A 17,208-nucleotide genomic window follows, 5' to 3' on the forward strand; every position below is an offset into this window, starting at 1 on the left:
TTCAGCAGAGCTATAGCTTCCTATTCAACTTTTCGTGAAAATATCTCATCTCATACCTTATATCTTATTTGATTTGTTATATTCCATATAATACTTGGTACTCTTTATATAGTTTCTTCTACAATTTTAATGGTATAGGATTAGTTTGATTTGTGATTTACTCTTTTAATAGTGACATATCTAGATTTATAAAATTGTGAACTACTTTGTCTATTCAGTTTACTAAAGAATCTTCAATATGCTCACATATTTTCATAGTGTCTCTTCAAATAAGGCTTACGTTTTCAATTTTGCAGTTAACCATTTAAGATGTGTTCTTCACCCTCTTGCGTCCTATCTGCTTCATCCACCCATCGCTCGGTGCGCTGATGCCATTCGAACTGTCAAAACGCCAACACCAACTGTCTCTTATCTGGCACTCGACACCCTCGCACCATAGGTGCGACGACCAGGTCATCATCATCGGCGTTGTCGTCATCCGCCCAGTGCTCCGCTCATGTGGCAGGTACATTAGCAAGCCATAAGTGTAGCACAGTGCCACCAAACCAGCCCAAAGATGCCTCTAGGCAATCCAGCATATCCTGTACCAGAGGCATCCACGGGATGGATGGATAGCAATGGATAGCAAATAACAAAGGGTATTGCAAATATCCTGTCAATATGCAAATATACAGTTGCTGTCATCAGTCAGTGTGCGTACTATTTACACTGCCTTTCGAAACACAATTTTATAGTAAATTTAAATCACACACATTTACCCAGAGGCGGAAGCGAAATTAAATTACGAGCCAACATATCACACAAAAGGAAAATTGTGAAATACGAGGACAACTTTTACATGGCGAAAAAGAAAATGAAAATGGAAAACTACAGAAAAAGAAAAAACAACTATCCGCCGACTGCACTTTGTCAGTTTTTGTCAGTTGTTCGGTTAAGTTCAGCGAAAAGTTTGTTGCCATCGTCCCACTGCTATCTATACTAGAACCCCTCTTGTACCCCTCGCACCGTCACCTAAGCTTTCCTTGCTAGCTGGCTCTACTTTCCACCAGAGTTTTCTCAATTTTCTCGGTTCGAGAAAATTACAGTCTTTGTCAGATGCAGTTGCAGTTGCCGTAAATTCTACAAATGCTTTCAAAGTTCAATCCCAGAGCAGGGCAACAGACAATTGGAATGGGGCAAAGTGATTAGAAAGTGCTCGGCTGGGGGATACCCTGCCGCTAGAGAACCTATGATGATATATATTTCTCTTTTCAAAATTTTATTTATTTTTTTTTTTTTCATATATATATAAATACAAGAGTTATTATAAATAGTTATATCAATTATCATAAATAGTAAACACAGCATACAATGAATACAGGGTAGTACAAATAGTAACATGATGCCAAATCTAATATATTGCTATTGTTTACCTTTACTATAGGGTATAGTGTACCAAGGTATACGACAAAAAGTGCTAGAAATTCACTTTATCGGAGAGTAAAAACAGTTTACTCTGCCAAATTAAGTATATACCTTATGTGCACAATTTAATAGGGTGTATTGGCGCCATCTATTACTGAAATGAAACAACAGTGCAGGCAGGCACCGGTCGTTAATCAATTATGTAAAATCAAGCAAAGGCATTGCGGAACTCGCCGCTCGCTACTCACAGCAATCAAACAAAATAAAATGCAATGAGTCGAAAGAAACTCAGACTCAGGTAAAGAGCTAGTCATAAACATGAGGAAACAGGAGAAGAAGAAGCAGCTGAGGGAAAGGCAGCGCAATCGAGACGGTGGGGCAGCTGTTGCTGTCGCCTCCTGCTGCATAATTTTGCACGGCACATTGAATGATTATAGACGCTTCACTGGACGCAGATGATTTATGTATGCACAGGCTCGAGAGCGGGGGCGGACGAACTGTCGGGAGCAGGGTTTCGGGCTTTCCCGATGGGCGTTCGCTGTCCAGGGTGGGTCGTTGCAGAAATAAAATTACGTTGACAAATTAACGAAAATGAGCAGCACGAGGAAATTATGAAGATGGTCAAGCGAAAACAAAGAGAAAGGGCCAAAGAAAGATAATAATTTGCATCATTAATAAAAATTTAATACAAAAAAAAGATAGAGAAATTACAATAAAAACACTGCTATGACGAAAAATTTAAATTATCTACACAATCAGTTATATCTGGTCGCTCCTTATCTGACACAACCATAAACTGACATAGCGCCTTATCAAGGCGGAAATTAAGTCTGCATAAGCAAGGTTTTATTGCAAGCAAATACTTTTTAGAACAATATTAAATTAATTGAGAACAATATAAAACGAATATATAGCACAGTGCACGGTTGCACAATGCGACAAACAAATATCGCTCTCAGTTTTCTCTTCTCAATCTTTCTCGCTTTTCGACTGATGCTCTCTCTTCCCTTCCAACTTCTCTCTACCTCTCTAACATTTCTGATATTGACTTTTCCTTCTCCAGTTGTTTTCAATTTTATTTCTGGGTCCATCTCACTCTCGTTGCTCCCTCTCTCTCTCTCTCTCTCTACCCACTTTTGTTTTTTTTTTTTTTTTTTTATTCCCATCCTTGTACTTGGTGCCAAATTCCCAAATATGTCACATAGAAATGCTGCATAAAATTTTCGCTTGACGGTTTCAACAGTTGAGAGCTCGGAGGGGGGACGGAGGGGGGGACGGAGGGGCTTGCTTTACAGGGATTGTCATAATATCATGTGTGGCACCTCAGTTCATGTCTCATCTACAAAACACATCTATTAATAATGGTAAAAAATATAGCGAAAAAGAGACAAAGAAACTCGTTTGTTCAAACCAGTTAGCATCTCAATTCAGAAAGCTTTCACAAGTCTCAAGCACGGGCCGTATATCATTCATGCTACATGCGTCCGCACACAGTTGCCACAAAGCGCATCAACACTGTAATCCACACACACACACATTTATATATACATACACATATATATCAAATATTCTTACAGCAGTGTGCGTGGGGCAACCCTAAAATGCCGTCAACTGTAAATTTCAGTAGCTGCCATTTTTATTTTTTCATACTTGAGACCTTTTCGTGCCCGAAAAGCTTTGTGTAATTTAATTGCCTGCGTATTGTATAACGGGATTCGAAGTTTCTGACTCTGGGCATACCGGAGGGTCCTGCGTTATCCTTGAGCACAAATTATGCATAGAAGCAAGAGAGCATTAAATTATTTAAATGAATAATAAGCAGAAACGAATTCGAAAGCATTTAGACGGACAAACAGCGACCTTTTCTTGTTTGACCTGTGCGCAAAGTTTCGTTAATGCTTGTTAATTAATTGCAATAAGTTCGAGGCGCAGGTAAAACGCAACCTTACTTCGCTTTAGAGCCTTGGCTAATCGGCAGGGATGCACGAGCGGGAGGCTCCGACGTCATCGCCTGTTTACATCAAATGACAGCCAACACACAGGGCCAGTCAAAAGTTTTCAATGCCACTTGAGTTTAGTTCCGTTGCCCCATTGCCCTTCTGATATTCCAATGTGGGGCAGAAGAAAATAAATAAGCCAAACAAGAAATTGTTGTAGTGGGTCACTATCGACTGTATAACACTCATTCACGGTCTACAGACAGCTGCAAGTTGTGGGTTAAAGAAGCCAAGCTGGAGCCTGCAATCAATTAATTATCCACATTGGAGCTCTTCAATGGATAGTTCATGCATCTGCCCTGCATCTGCTCATTGCACATTGGAGGACATTGCAGCAAACCAATATGCTCTTCCATTTCGAAAATAAGTGTACAAATCAGTTAGCGCAATAGCGAATGCACTTGCCATGTTAGGGTATATAAGGCAGGACATGCTACGCTAAACTAGATAGATATATATTTTTATACTCATTCACGAAAGTGAATCAGTATATTGGTTTTGTGCAATGTCCGTCTTGCTGTCCGTCCGTCTGTCCGTCTGTCCGTCTGTCCGTCCGTCCGTCTGTCCGTCTGTCCGTCTGTCCGTATGAACGCAATCTATTTCGGCGCTATTGAAGCTAGAGACTTGAAATTTGGAACACATACTCGTGTATATCTCCGATTTATAAAGTGTTAAAATTTTCCCGATCCGCCCACTAGGGGCGTGGCAAATCGGAAAATGCATTTTCCCATATACCAGAAATCATGTTTGTTGAAGAGCTAGAAAGCTGAAACTTGGTATGTAGGTCCGCGTTGACCACCCAAGATCACGAGCTATGGCGGATATATCTACGCCCATTGGGGGCGTGGCAAATCGGATAAAACTGTATCTCCTAAAGCTGTAAACCTAGAATGCTGAAATTTTGCACGCCAGTTAATGGTATGATTCTATAAAGTCTGAAGATAAATTATAAGTCTACGCCCGTTGGGGGCGTGGCAAATCGGACCTGAAGATATAGTGATTTTTTAAATTCTCCTATATTTTGGACACTATTGATGGCAGAGACCTCAAATTTTGTATATATACTCGGACTGATCACCCAAGACCAAAAAGTTTTGTCGGATATATGTCCGCCCACAGGGGGCGTGGCAAACCGCAAAAGTTTATATCTCCTAAAGTATAATAGCTAGAAGCTTCAAATTTGGATAGTTGAGTTACTGGTAGCCTCCTCTATCGATTCCCCAAAAATAATTTTTACGCCTCTTTAGGGGCGTGGCATATAGAAAAATACCCTGTAATTTTCACATTTTTTTAGGGTAAGCATTCAAACTTTGCAGTTAGGGTAACGTTATCTCTTTCTAAAAACTGACCAAAAATGAGGTGTCTACGCCCAGTTGGGGCGTGGCAAATCGGAAAAACCTGTATATTCTACAGTATTAAAACGAAACTTAACTACTAAATTGTTGATGGGATGTGAATGAGTATTCCGCAGTCGGTAACGCCCGACTGCAACGTTCTTACTTGTTTTTAATTCATTCCTTTTCATGACTGGAGTCAACTAGTCTCTAATATTATAGTGAAAACTTTGTTTTTCCTGAACTACACATATATATTAACAAATTCCTCTATGAATATTTCTTTAGATCTTTCAAGCTGCACTTGACTGTCGCTCAATATCTGTTACACATACATGAATTCAAATAAAACTAATATTTAATATTTCTTTTAATCGAGATGTAGCTAGAAATAAGGCTAGAATTTCGTCATAAGCTCACATTGAACGGATTGAAGTCATTAAATATCGATCAGAATCAGATCAGATCAAAATATTTTATTATCAAGATATAAAGTTGGCTCTAAGCTAGTCCCTAATTAACTGTTGAAAATAGAAGATCTATAAAGTTATTTTATACAACTTTTTATATATTCATTTTCGTTTAACATCTTATTACTATATCAACTACTATTGTTGACACATTTACAGGGTATCGAAAGCCCAAAGAATAAAAAAACAAAGTTAACGTCATAAATATGCATGGAACATGTAATAATTTACATGAAGCCCGATGCCAGAAGCCAGAAGCCCAAGCCACTGCTGAACTACTTCTGAGTGAGTGAGAGGCAGAAATTTGATTATATTTTCCAAATGGTTTCTTTTCTGGCTAGTTGTTGCTGTTCGTGTTGCAATTGTTGTTGTTATTGTTGTTGCTGTTGTTCTTGTTGCTTCAACTTTTAAGGCCAACAACGGCAAAACATGCCACGGACTTTCGGCTTTCTATAACAGCATGAAAACGCAGGCGAGGCAGGCGACGACCAGTCAAGTTTTTCTCTCATTGCTCTTCTTCCACTTTTTGTTTTTGTTTTTACAACAGTTTGGCGGCAATACTCCTATATGTATGTATGTATGTATATGTATATACATATGTCCCCCTTCTTGCCTACCCGATCCATCTGTCTACGAGTACAAAGCGGAAAAACCACTTTGATTGTCGAGTGCTGCGTCTATTTGTGCTTTGCAATTGTAAAATTGCCCGCTTGCAGTTTGGGGGCATTAATTTATGTGATGGAGTTACTATGGCTATCTCTTCTACAGCTCCACATTTCAAGATGACTGTCCGTAAATATTGTTTTCAACTGTGGGCACCGCTTTGCCATTTCGTAATGGTTCACTTCAAATTTTGATGAGGACAATAACTTTTAGCTAAATTAAATTTGAGCTCCTAATTGTGTCTAATTGCATGTGTCGAAGTCTGAAAAGCTTTAAGCTAAGATGGTTGAGTCGTAAGACGATGATTTCTAAGTGATTATCAAATATTTGAGCTTTTAATTCTGGGTAATGCAAGTTATATCAATTGAATCTATCGCAAAGCGTAGTAAACCCATCTAGTCTACTCGCAGCTAATGTAGATTGCCTTATGCATAATTCATAAATATATTATTGAGGCATTTGACTTGGGTTACAAGTCAAGAATATTTTGCGAAAAGCCACTTCTTGGCATAACAGCAATAGGAAATCTCATTTGTTTTTCGCTCGTTTATTTGACAGGGTTTTCGCCATAAGTAGATGTGTCACATGAAAATGGAGAGGAAGAACAAAAATAAAAGAGAAACCAGCTTGGCTTGGCGTTGAAGGTCGAATTGAAAATGAAAATGCGACAAACAGCAAATTGGTTCCATGGAAATTTTGAATACCCTATATGGAAGGAGCATGGTTAATGGTTAGATAATGTAGCCAACAACTGACATAGATCAGCATAGACAGGTACATATTGGAACGCCAGTTTATCTCTTAAAATCGATTACTCATAAATAGACTGAATTCAGTTGTTATTTTTTTGCAGTATGTGAGACAGACGTTTTCTAACGATAATTTCGCGGGAATGTGGCAATACGTTAAGAAAGCTATGCAGTTGAGTACGTGCGCTGCTAGCATTATTGAGTTATCATTATCAACATTATATCTATAACTAATTACGTATATCTCGAGTTAAGACTAGTCTACTTCAATTCGGATAATTTAATTATAATTATTATAAATTAAAGTTAATTATTATAAATTAAAATGTTTTTCGTTTACATAATTTATCTTAGAGCATTAACCTTATCATAGAGCATCTGGTAGTCGTCTAGGCAACAGCTTATCAACTTGTTTACTTGTTTCGCTTCTACCCAACTGATTTCTAAGGTGCTTATAAAGTCGAGCCATTGTCAGAAGCCAAATAGCTGGAAGAATAAGTAGCGCAAAAAAATACCCCACACACACACACACACATACGCACCGAATGAGCGAGACAGAAATACGAAGAAGAGAATCAACTGATATGCTTGCGTTATGTTGTGCGCTCAGGAAAATTGGAAAATTGCTTTTCGTACACAACCAACAGCTCACAACCCACAGCCCACATTTCTGGGCCGGGCACAGGTGTGCGTGAGTGTCCGCTATGCCCTGTGTAAGTATGTGTATGTGTGTGCCTGTGCGTGTGCGTCTGTATTTGAAAAGGATATGTGAGTGTTTCTAATGGCTTTCGGTTGAGAGGTCATGTCGTACATGTTTCCCTATAAATTTGCGGTACGAATTCTGAGCACAGTGAAGAGCTGATAATGAAATATTTTACTGTGCGCCAAATTCCAAACCAACACACAAATGAAATGAAATGAAATGCAACCAAGCGATAACGCAGAAAGAGATAGAAAATGAGCAAGTGAAAAGAAAGAGAAAGAGAGAGAGAGAAACGAGATATTTAGATTATGTGTTGAAAACGTTTATTTTATTTTATTTTTCTTTTTTCTCTATCTAGGCAATGTATTACAACTATTCGCGTAAAAGTATCCGAACAATGAAAACAATTTCACTAAGCAAATGAAAAAGAGTGAACGAATTTTTGATTCTATTGCGAAATGGGATTACTCTCCCATACGTAAATTTTATTCCTATTTATACATGATTAGATGACATATAGCTAGATATATGTAGATCTAAAATGCAATTCGAATTCGACGGTGAAACGCTTAAGAAATTTACTTACCAACGCTTTGGTCAGAATATAGAATAATATATATATCTTCAATACTGGTTATGCCCTATTAGGGGAATATATGCATATGGAAGCGATGGAGTGAGAGGGCTGGTCCCTTTTCCACCCCTTCCACAAAGAATAGATAGTAGAGTCAAGGAATATTAGACATATATGCTTCGGTTTCAAATGTAGCCAGATTAATATAATCAAATGAATGACAAATTCAAAATGTCGCTGTTACCTACTGCGAAATACGCATTCACGGCCTAAACGTCGCTAGATCGTGAGCGAATCGGAATATATTCTAAATTTCAAGTCTCTATCATACATGTAGAAAGATGGGCATTGCAGAAACCAATATACTCATTTCACATTCGTGAATGAGTATAAATACAGAAATAACTGAAAAGCCGTTGGCATAATAAATTGATGACCAATTGTGTCAATAACAACAACAAAAACAATCACTACTGCTTATGTTATTACTGTTCTGGCTGATGTTGTTGTTGTTGCCTTTGATTCTGTTCTTGTTATGTAAGCAACAAATGGACCGATGGACCAATGGGCGAGGCAGCAGCATGGACAGAGGATGTGGGCTGGTTTAGGTGAAAAATCAAATTGAATAAATATTGCAAATTATGAAATATTGTTGCTGCCTGAATAAACAAACAATTCAACAAGCAACTCTCTGCTAGCTCACAATTTTAATTATCTCTGCTTAAATAATTTTATAGAATTTATTTGATTTCAATTACTAACCTTAAACAAACGCTTAGCAAATGTGGTAGACACTGTCGATAGTTATCACTGAAAGATAAAAGGAAAATATTTATATTAGAGAAGGACAATTAAATTAAAAATGTATTTTATATGCTAAATATATTAGGCTGTTATTGATTTCTGCTTAAATGAAAAGGATTATTTATTTATGACCGTCTGCAAATTGGAAAATACTAAAGCCTATATATATATATATATATATATATATATGCATACTTATAAGTGCATATACTCTCCACCCTCAATACCCCAATACAGCTTCCACAATTGTGCAGCTCAGCCCAAAATATTCTAAATGAAAAGAGAGCCGTGGAAATTATTATCTAGTTCCAGCAATTTTTGAGAGAGTAACCGATTATTACACATTCATTGACTCTACCTGAATTTGTTTTATGTTTACTATATTACATTATAGCTAAACATCAAGACCTTAATAACCTTTAGAAGTAGGATACTCTATGAAATGCAATATCTCAACCTGGAAGTGGCTTATAACAAATCATTAAAACAATTCTGTGACTAATTAAATCTCTCCCGGTGTCTCCCGCTGACTTCTGTGATCCCAGACGCTAAGCTACTTAGCTGTCAATTCAATTAAGTTCACACCACGTGTATTTAATAATAAAGTCTTTGTGTTAAGCCTCACAACAAGAACAACAAATATAACGAAAATGTATTCAATGTGTGTAACAGAAAAACAACTCGTAAAAAGATCAACATCACCACTAACCACCGCCCTCTCCCGCACAAACACCCAGCTGAATTTTGTTTATTGATCATTAGATTTTGTGCTTATCAGGATTGTTTTTGTTTTTATTTATGCCAATCTTTGGAGCCTCATCTGCTCTGCATTTTTCATTGATTGCTTTTTATTCCTTTTGAGCATCAATTTGTTGGCTTCGTTTATTATTTTGATTACCATTTTGCAATTTGATACGTTCTCTGCAGGGGCACAAATTGTATTCAAATATTTTGTACTTAATAACTTAATGCCATTCAAAATAACACAACCTTTAAATTATTGATTTGTTTAACCGCTAGCATTTATGTTATATTAAATTATGACATTTTGAACGCACTTCGATGTTTATGCGAACGTGAAATAAAATCTCATTATTATTATTATTATGCAAGTTAATCATAATTATAATATATAAAATAATAAGCTGTAAAATTCGCCATCAACTTTAGTTGGAAATTGTTTTTCTAAGGGCAGCAAATATCAATTTTTCAATAATTAAATATTCTTTGTAAACATAAAATGTTTCATATAAATTCATTCTTATAAATATAATACGTTGAGTCATACGAAAAGTGTAAAATAAATATATATTATATTATTAAATAGCATTTGTGAAAATGCTGTGTCCATATGACTTAGTAACACAGGGTAGCTTCTAGCAGTGCAGTCTCTGGAACTAGTTCACTCTCATTTGTCCCCTGTTGTAAAATGAATACAAATTACTTCAAAAGCAATTGCAATGAGAGCAGAGTAAGATGCATAGGTAAATGCCAGCTTCGACTAACTTACTAATTACAGAGCTGATTAAAATTTAAGCAAGTGGATTAGTAGACAGCAAACACACACACACATACACATACACATATATTTGCATATTTATACAAACACAAACAAGTTTTGGCTGATGCACTGCGTTAAGGTAATTGTCAAGTTAATGCGACCAAAGTGATTTTTATGTATGCATGTCTGTGTATGAGTGTGTATGTGCACCTGTGCGTGTACGTGTGGTTTGTGTGCATATAAGCACATAAACACAAACCAGGCACCACGCCAGACTTTTCATAGATAAAACGCAAACTGCTATGGGATCTCCTTAATGCCAGTCCAAACTCTAGCCGATAAAGACAAAGAGAGAGAGAGTAAGAGAGGGAGCGAGAGAGAGTCGGAGAAAGAAAGAGAGAGAGAATTGGAGAGTTGTATATATGTATATTTATATACATATTTATACATATGTGTGTGCATGTTAATTAACGGCACAAGGATACGATTTGGGAGCAAAGCTCAAAGCCAAAGCCCAGTCAAGGATATCAAATGTTAGAACTTGCTTCGACAAACAAAGCTGCGTCAACAACTGGGGAAATATTTAGAAACTAATGTATATACTATATACATACATATCAATTTTATATGCACATGTACATAGTGTGTGCGATTGGGTCTTTCTTCAAACTAATCATATTATCGATGGGCTTAACTAACTATGGCACCCACACACAACACCTGATCAGAGGATGATACACTCTGATAGTATTGAATATTAATTTGATGCTGCTAAGAAATAAAATTAAGCTCAATGCGAGGTGTCCCGGCTGGATGTTCCCTTCAACCTCGAGAGATATGGGTTATAATATACTCTGAACCTATTGAAAGTGGGAAAGCGAGGTATGATAGCCTTGGCTATTATAGTTTGTTTATAAATAAATATTTCCGATTTAGTGTTATCAACTAAAAGCTTTATCAAAAATTATCTATCAAATTACAGTCTCCAAACTGTAATTGAACTGCTTTAGTTTTATATTTGATTCGTTTTATTGTTTAGTCTAAAATTAGAGCATTCACACACCGCTCCGTCTTTGTTAAAAAGTTTTCCAATGATGACTTTGTTGGCGTTTTTCTGTACAGCAAAACAAGGGCGAAAAAGTTTCACGAATCGCGAAAAGCATTTAACTGTTCTTTTTTTTCTAGTGTACGGAAAATTTCGGAAAAGCGCTGATTTGCTGTGTAGGAGAGGTTTGCTGTAGTGTAGTAGAGACGGATAGAAGAGTGGGATAAGGACAGGGCATAATGCCAATGTGCATTACATTAAGCAGCCATTTTCTATTGACCTTCATATCAAGTGGGGCAAAGTACTGCACGGCAGCTCATCAGATGGGCGACTGGAAGTGACTGGAAATGGGAATTCAGTTGCGGCTAAGTGGCTCTTAAATGCAACCCAAAAGTGTGTTGATTAGCTAGAGAGGAGATGCTCTATTGAATGCTAGTAATGGGCAATACTCTGCCTTCCTCTCTCTTCTCTATCCATCTATATTCTGGCCGTCCCTCTCAGTTGGCGTGACGTGCATTTTGCAACCGTTTGCACAAGTTTTCAGTTGCATGTGGATGTGCCGGAAAAAACGGAAATGAAATTTTGCGTATTCGATTCTGTGAATACGGGAAGTACAGAATATATTCCTCCACGCTGGCTCTGCTTTCATTTCGTCATACGCTGAATGATTGGCAATTGTGTATGTGAAACGAGCTGCAACTTTTCAATTTCACATGCACACCATGGGAATTTCAGTTGAAATTTGGCATCAAACGCTCGAATCCTTTAGGATATATTCTTTTATTTATACGTATATACAGTAAATGCATTTTTAAATATGCTGTAAATATATACAAATACATTATATAAATTTGTTATTAATTTAAGAAACACCTAAATATAACATACAATATTTTATCTCTAGCTCCAATGTAGAATTATTGATTACATCGATTAATGCAAAACTCGCAATGCCTATGGTATATAAGAGTATATATTGTATATAAAATTTCAAGTCCTTAGATTTTGTAGTTTACGTTCAGCTGGTCAGACGGACCCTCATCAAGAATATATACACTTTACACTTTATGGGGTGTGTCAGGTCTCATTGTGCTTGTTACACACATTCACACACATTTTCTAAACGTATTTTTCACTTGATGTTAGCTAACTTTAATTAGCATAACGACAAATCTGCGTTATAATAAATATGGAAATGCAACATGTCGCGGTTATGGCTCGAAAGGGAATGAGAAATAATTGCCAAACATATAATAATATATGTTAATATAATAACATTTTGAAATGGATTAACTTTTCTTTGAAAGAAAAATGTTTTAAAATTAAGGAAACTCTATTCCGGATTTCCGACTAGAAAATTCGCGTAAGCCCAAAACAATCAGAGTTTTTAAATATACGCGTTTGTGTGTTTATGAATTCAAAAAATAAAAAAATTAATATTTAACAAAAAATAAAAATAATAAGAAGAATACTTAAACGATATAAAATACTTATTGATCTAAGAGCAAAATTTATTAGTGCTATATAGGGACCTACAAAATCAAGTCTCTAGCTTTTATAGGGTTTGAGATCAACACGTTCATACATGTGAGCAGACAGGCAGGGCTAACTCCAATCAAGTTGTTCTTCTGCCTGTTACATACATTTTAACAAAGCCATAACGCTGGTTTTCCCATTTTTAATAGGAAATCACAAAGATATATACAATAAAATAGCACAAGGCGAAACAGACTTCAGTTCTTTAATTCAACTTCTCGTGATATATCAAGATAGTATTGACGGTGAAAGAATCCCGCACAATATGTTTTATTATAAAAGAAACAAAAGTCAAATTGGTCAACTTTATCCAGTAATTGAAGAAATGTGACACTCGTGCTCGACATACCAGCCTCGCCCACCCCTCAGAGGAGGAATCACGAGAGTCCACCAAAGATATGCGAGCTGTTTTTCGTCCGTGTCATGGTTGAGTCGGTTCCTAGTTTATTACGACAAAGAATTCAGTCAACTGCTACTTGATTTGGACGGCTGTATTAACTATTAATTATGTTCATTAAACTAACGGTATATTAAACGCACACATTGTACTATACCTGAGATAACATATGTACATATACCTATAAAACTGTAGATATGAGCTCTGTGTGTGGTTGTTGTGTGTGCGAGAGTCAAGTTCTTGGGTCCGGACTCCGGAGGCAAAGCCACATTAATGATACGCCATTTGGTTTTACGTACGCTTTCTTTATTGTGTTGTACCACCCCAACCAGTAGGGGGAGTAGCCCACTTCCTTACTACCTGTTAACTAGTTGCTGTTGTTCATATTTATGTCCAGAATTTATTGTCTTTCGAGTGTGAGCCGTATTCTACGGCTGCTAATAAAGCAGATTCGTAGCCATCTAGTGCATACAGCATGACCAAGCTCTATTCGTTTAGCTTGCGCACTCTGATCACATCTTGAGGGATTGTGTAATAAAAGCATCTACTAAACAAGGTTTCCATTTAGCTGTGAGCTAGTTCTAGTTCCAAATGTCGCCTTTATCAACTTAGTTTCTCTCTTCCCTGCTTTCTCATTTCATTATTTCTAAAGTCACGAATTTGAATTATTGAAAATAATGAAAAGTACATTGATAATCTATAATTTAGGTTTCTGTTCATATCTATCTATAAGGATAAAAATAAACGAATGTATTTTTTCTTTCAATTACTTTCCATATCCCTTTCATATGCTCCAATACTTTAACGTGTTGACAAAAATATTAACATAACTTTAACTATTTAAAGTGAAATCATCTTCAATTGCAACCAACGCAAGACACAGCCCACATAACCAACACTCGTCCCTTCCGACCCTTCCCCCCCCCCCCCCCCCCCCCCCCTCATCTCCACGACGCCTCTTCATACACTGCTCGACCCTAAAGAATCAAAATCCGAAGTAAAAGTCAAGCTACTCCATTCTCGCATAGCTGGCCGTAGCTCGTAAAGTAAGCAGTAAACAAAGTTTACCTCCCCGCCAACCAACCGCCTTCGCCCTGCCCCTTCCCCGACCCCCTAGCTCATAGGCCCTCACAGTACCTTAAGAAAAGCTACCGCTCATTGACTTGCCGTTACAAGAAAACTTTTGGCCAGCAAGTCGCAAACTAGTTGGGCGCCAGCCTGGAATGATGTGGGATGGGAGATGGGACAGGGCGCAGCATAAATGCGAGAACGAGACGGGAGCATGGAGCGGTAATGTGCGTGCAGGGATGGGGCGGTGCTGGGTGTTGGGTGTTGCGCAAAAGTTGCTAAGAAAATATGTCTACACTTGCCGACATCCGTTTCCGATTTTAGACGCGCGTTGCTCTTGCCTGTGCGTGTATAGACCCAACGCCCGAGGCCTGTTACAAAGGCTAACACACACACACACATAGATATGTACGCATGCCTGTGTAGGTACATTCGTATTGGTGTACAGGACACATTCATTGTGTCTCATTTAGGGCCCGGCCTACACATTGAATGCAAATGGCGCAAATTCAAATTACAAACCAACAATTTCCGCAAAATGTGTTTCGCACTTTTCCTTTCTTCGTTAATTTTTCTATTTTTCTATTTTCATGTACAGTTAATTGCGCATTTCGTTGAGCTGTGCGCCTGTGTGTGCGTTCCTTGCCATCCTTGGATGCCTTTCAACACGGCCACGGCTGTGTTTTCTATTTATTTAATTCATCCACTTTGCAGCAATGTCGTGACATAATTTAAAGTCAATTAGAAAAGCTTCTTCTATTGCTACACAAACAATTCTACGTAAAAACTAACGACTTCGTAATACTCTATTAGTATTAGATTATTAAGTAAACTAACAATATAAATTTAATGTGAAGCCAATCAAAGTTTACTAACTACCTCAATGTTTGGTTGAATATTTGCATGTTTTTGTCGCAACTCGTGGCTGATAAATATGTGAGGACTCACGGACTGAAGCAGCCATTCTTGAGCGAGTCATTTGCTGAAAACATATATGCTCTTACAAATATTTAAACAGTATATGCCTCATATATATGTATGTTGCAAACACATGTATGTAAGCATTCTATAAATGCCCCACGAGCTATAAGTATTTTAAATCAATAATAAAAATTGTTTATACTAAAAATGGTTGAAACTTTATATTAATTAAAATAAATAAAGTTAAATTAAAATTAAATATATATATTTTAAAAAATGAATAAACATTTTCGTATTACCCAATTTCTTAATCAAACCTTGAGCAGAGCAGCAAACAAAGATAAATGCGTATCTTCAAAAGCCATAGATCATTCAGTCTCGAGTTTGCTTGTTAACTTACTATTAGTTACATATATATAAAGAGGAATAAACACAAGAATTCTTCAGTCATTTTATGGTTGCATTAAAAAAACACGAGTTTTATATAGTAAATGTAGGGAAACCGCCGGATGTAAATCCTCTGTAAAGAGGGACATTGAACAAAGTCAATATCCCCTTTAGACCTTCAAAAACAAGTGTATCCAAACATGCATGCATTTGATATGTTAAATTGGATGTTAAGTTTTGTATTTTTCATTTAATAAACTTCCAAGAGAAATCTCAATCCAAGCTTCGAATAGCATTATTTTCAAGACTTTAATTGTTGACCGTTATCATTTTCGTCTTTATCTCAACCTACGAAATGTAAATTGTTCAAGTGAGCCAATTATTTTATTGGTTCATAGACAGAATGACGTTGGCATATTTCATTATCAAAACAGCTCAACCTCAATAACAACACACGTCAATTCATCTGCTTCGCTCCTAACCCAAAAAGTATGAGAATATGAGAAAATTGACATTAATTTCAACATTTCAACGTACCAACTAACAGCAAAGAAGGAAAGCAAAGGAGAGCGCAAGAGTTACTTACAACTGCAGAATACTCATTCCCCATATATCCTATATATACCGCTATGTATTCATATATTTGGGGAAAATCAATAGGGCAGGTCTAAGATAATTTATTGGTTCAATTTTGAGTGAATAACTGTAAAACTATATTGATTACCCGATCCAGTACGCCCTGTCTTGGCGTACATATATTCTATATCTTTTCCAATTGCTCTAGCATCAATGGAGCTCAAGACACAACATAATAAGTATATATCTTTATACAGTCATATGAAGGGTTTTAATAATATTAAATAAATATTGTAATCTCCTACCAACGAAAATATATTTTAGGGATGAGCATTACACAAAAACCAATATACTCATTTTACTCCGAGAATGGGCATACAAATATTAGAGGAAAATTTATCATCTGCATTTCCATAGTGGAGAAAACGGAAGAGAAGCGAGACAAAGAGAGGAGAGTCCAACAAAAATTTGCATGGGTCGACATTTTCTGATTGTGTCTGAGTCCGAGGGCCTACTTGTTGTTCGTGCCTGTTATACAATATTGCTGGCAGGGATGGAGAGTAGGCGCTGGTTGTGAACAATGGACATGCCACATGAATGAAATGTACATCCAAATCGGGCCAATCTCTAGAAAGTGGGCACACAAATGGAGGCGGGGCTCGGTAACAGGCTGCCATCGAATAAAAATGGGGAAAAGCAGTCGGGGAGCTGGGGAGTCTGGAAGTCGGTGAGTCGCGTCTGGCGCGTTGACTTGCTGTTGTGCCAATTTGGGCAGGGTTGCTGTCCTTGTTACACCCTCTAGGCCCAGCAAATAGACAAAGATGGCATATCGATTTTTGCAAACATCTGCTAGCATCAGCAATGCCTATTCGCCATCAAGTATCTTCAGATCTAGCTTATTTTCATTCTCGCCGTTTCTCTTTCAATAGCCAATATTATGTACAGGGTATTGCATAGTCACGCAGTTTCTCCAATTTCTCATCGTAGTTGTATTGTTTGAAGGGCAATAGCAGCAGCAGTAGCAGCAGCCGTCGCATAACAAATTTGTATATTTCGTGTTCTTTTCTTCTTGTTTTTCA

General features: G+C 37.1%; 1 protein-coding gene across 1 annotated transcript in view; it reads right to left on the minus strand.

Annotated features, from left to right (window-relative positions):
• The window catches only part of bin3 (bicoid-interacting protein 3), a 45,714-nt gene that overhangs the window by 12,789 nt on the left and 15,717 nt on the right, over positions 1-17,208 (minus strand). Inside the window, exon 3 of the mRNA XM_018010297.2 lies at positions 8,657-8,704. The gene's annotated coding sequence lies outside the window, so the exon portion shown is untranslated. The remainder of the gene's footprint in view (positions 1-8,656; positions 8,705-17,208) is intronic.

This window comes from Drosophila arizonae, chromosome 5, assembly GCF_054131065.1.
Source record: "Drosophila arizonae isolate 15081-1271.41 chromosome 5, UAZ_ARI_1.0, whole genome shotgun sequence".
Lineage (NCBI taxonomy): Eukaryota > Metazoa > Arthropoda > Insecta > Diptera > Drosophilidae > Drosophila > Drosophila arizonae.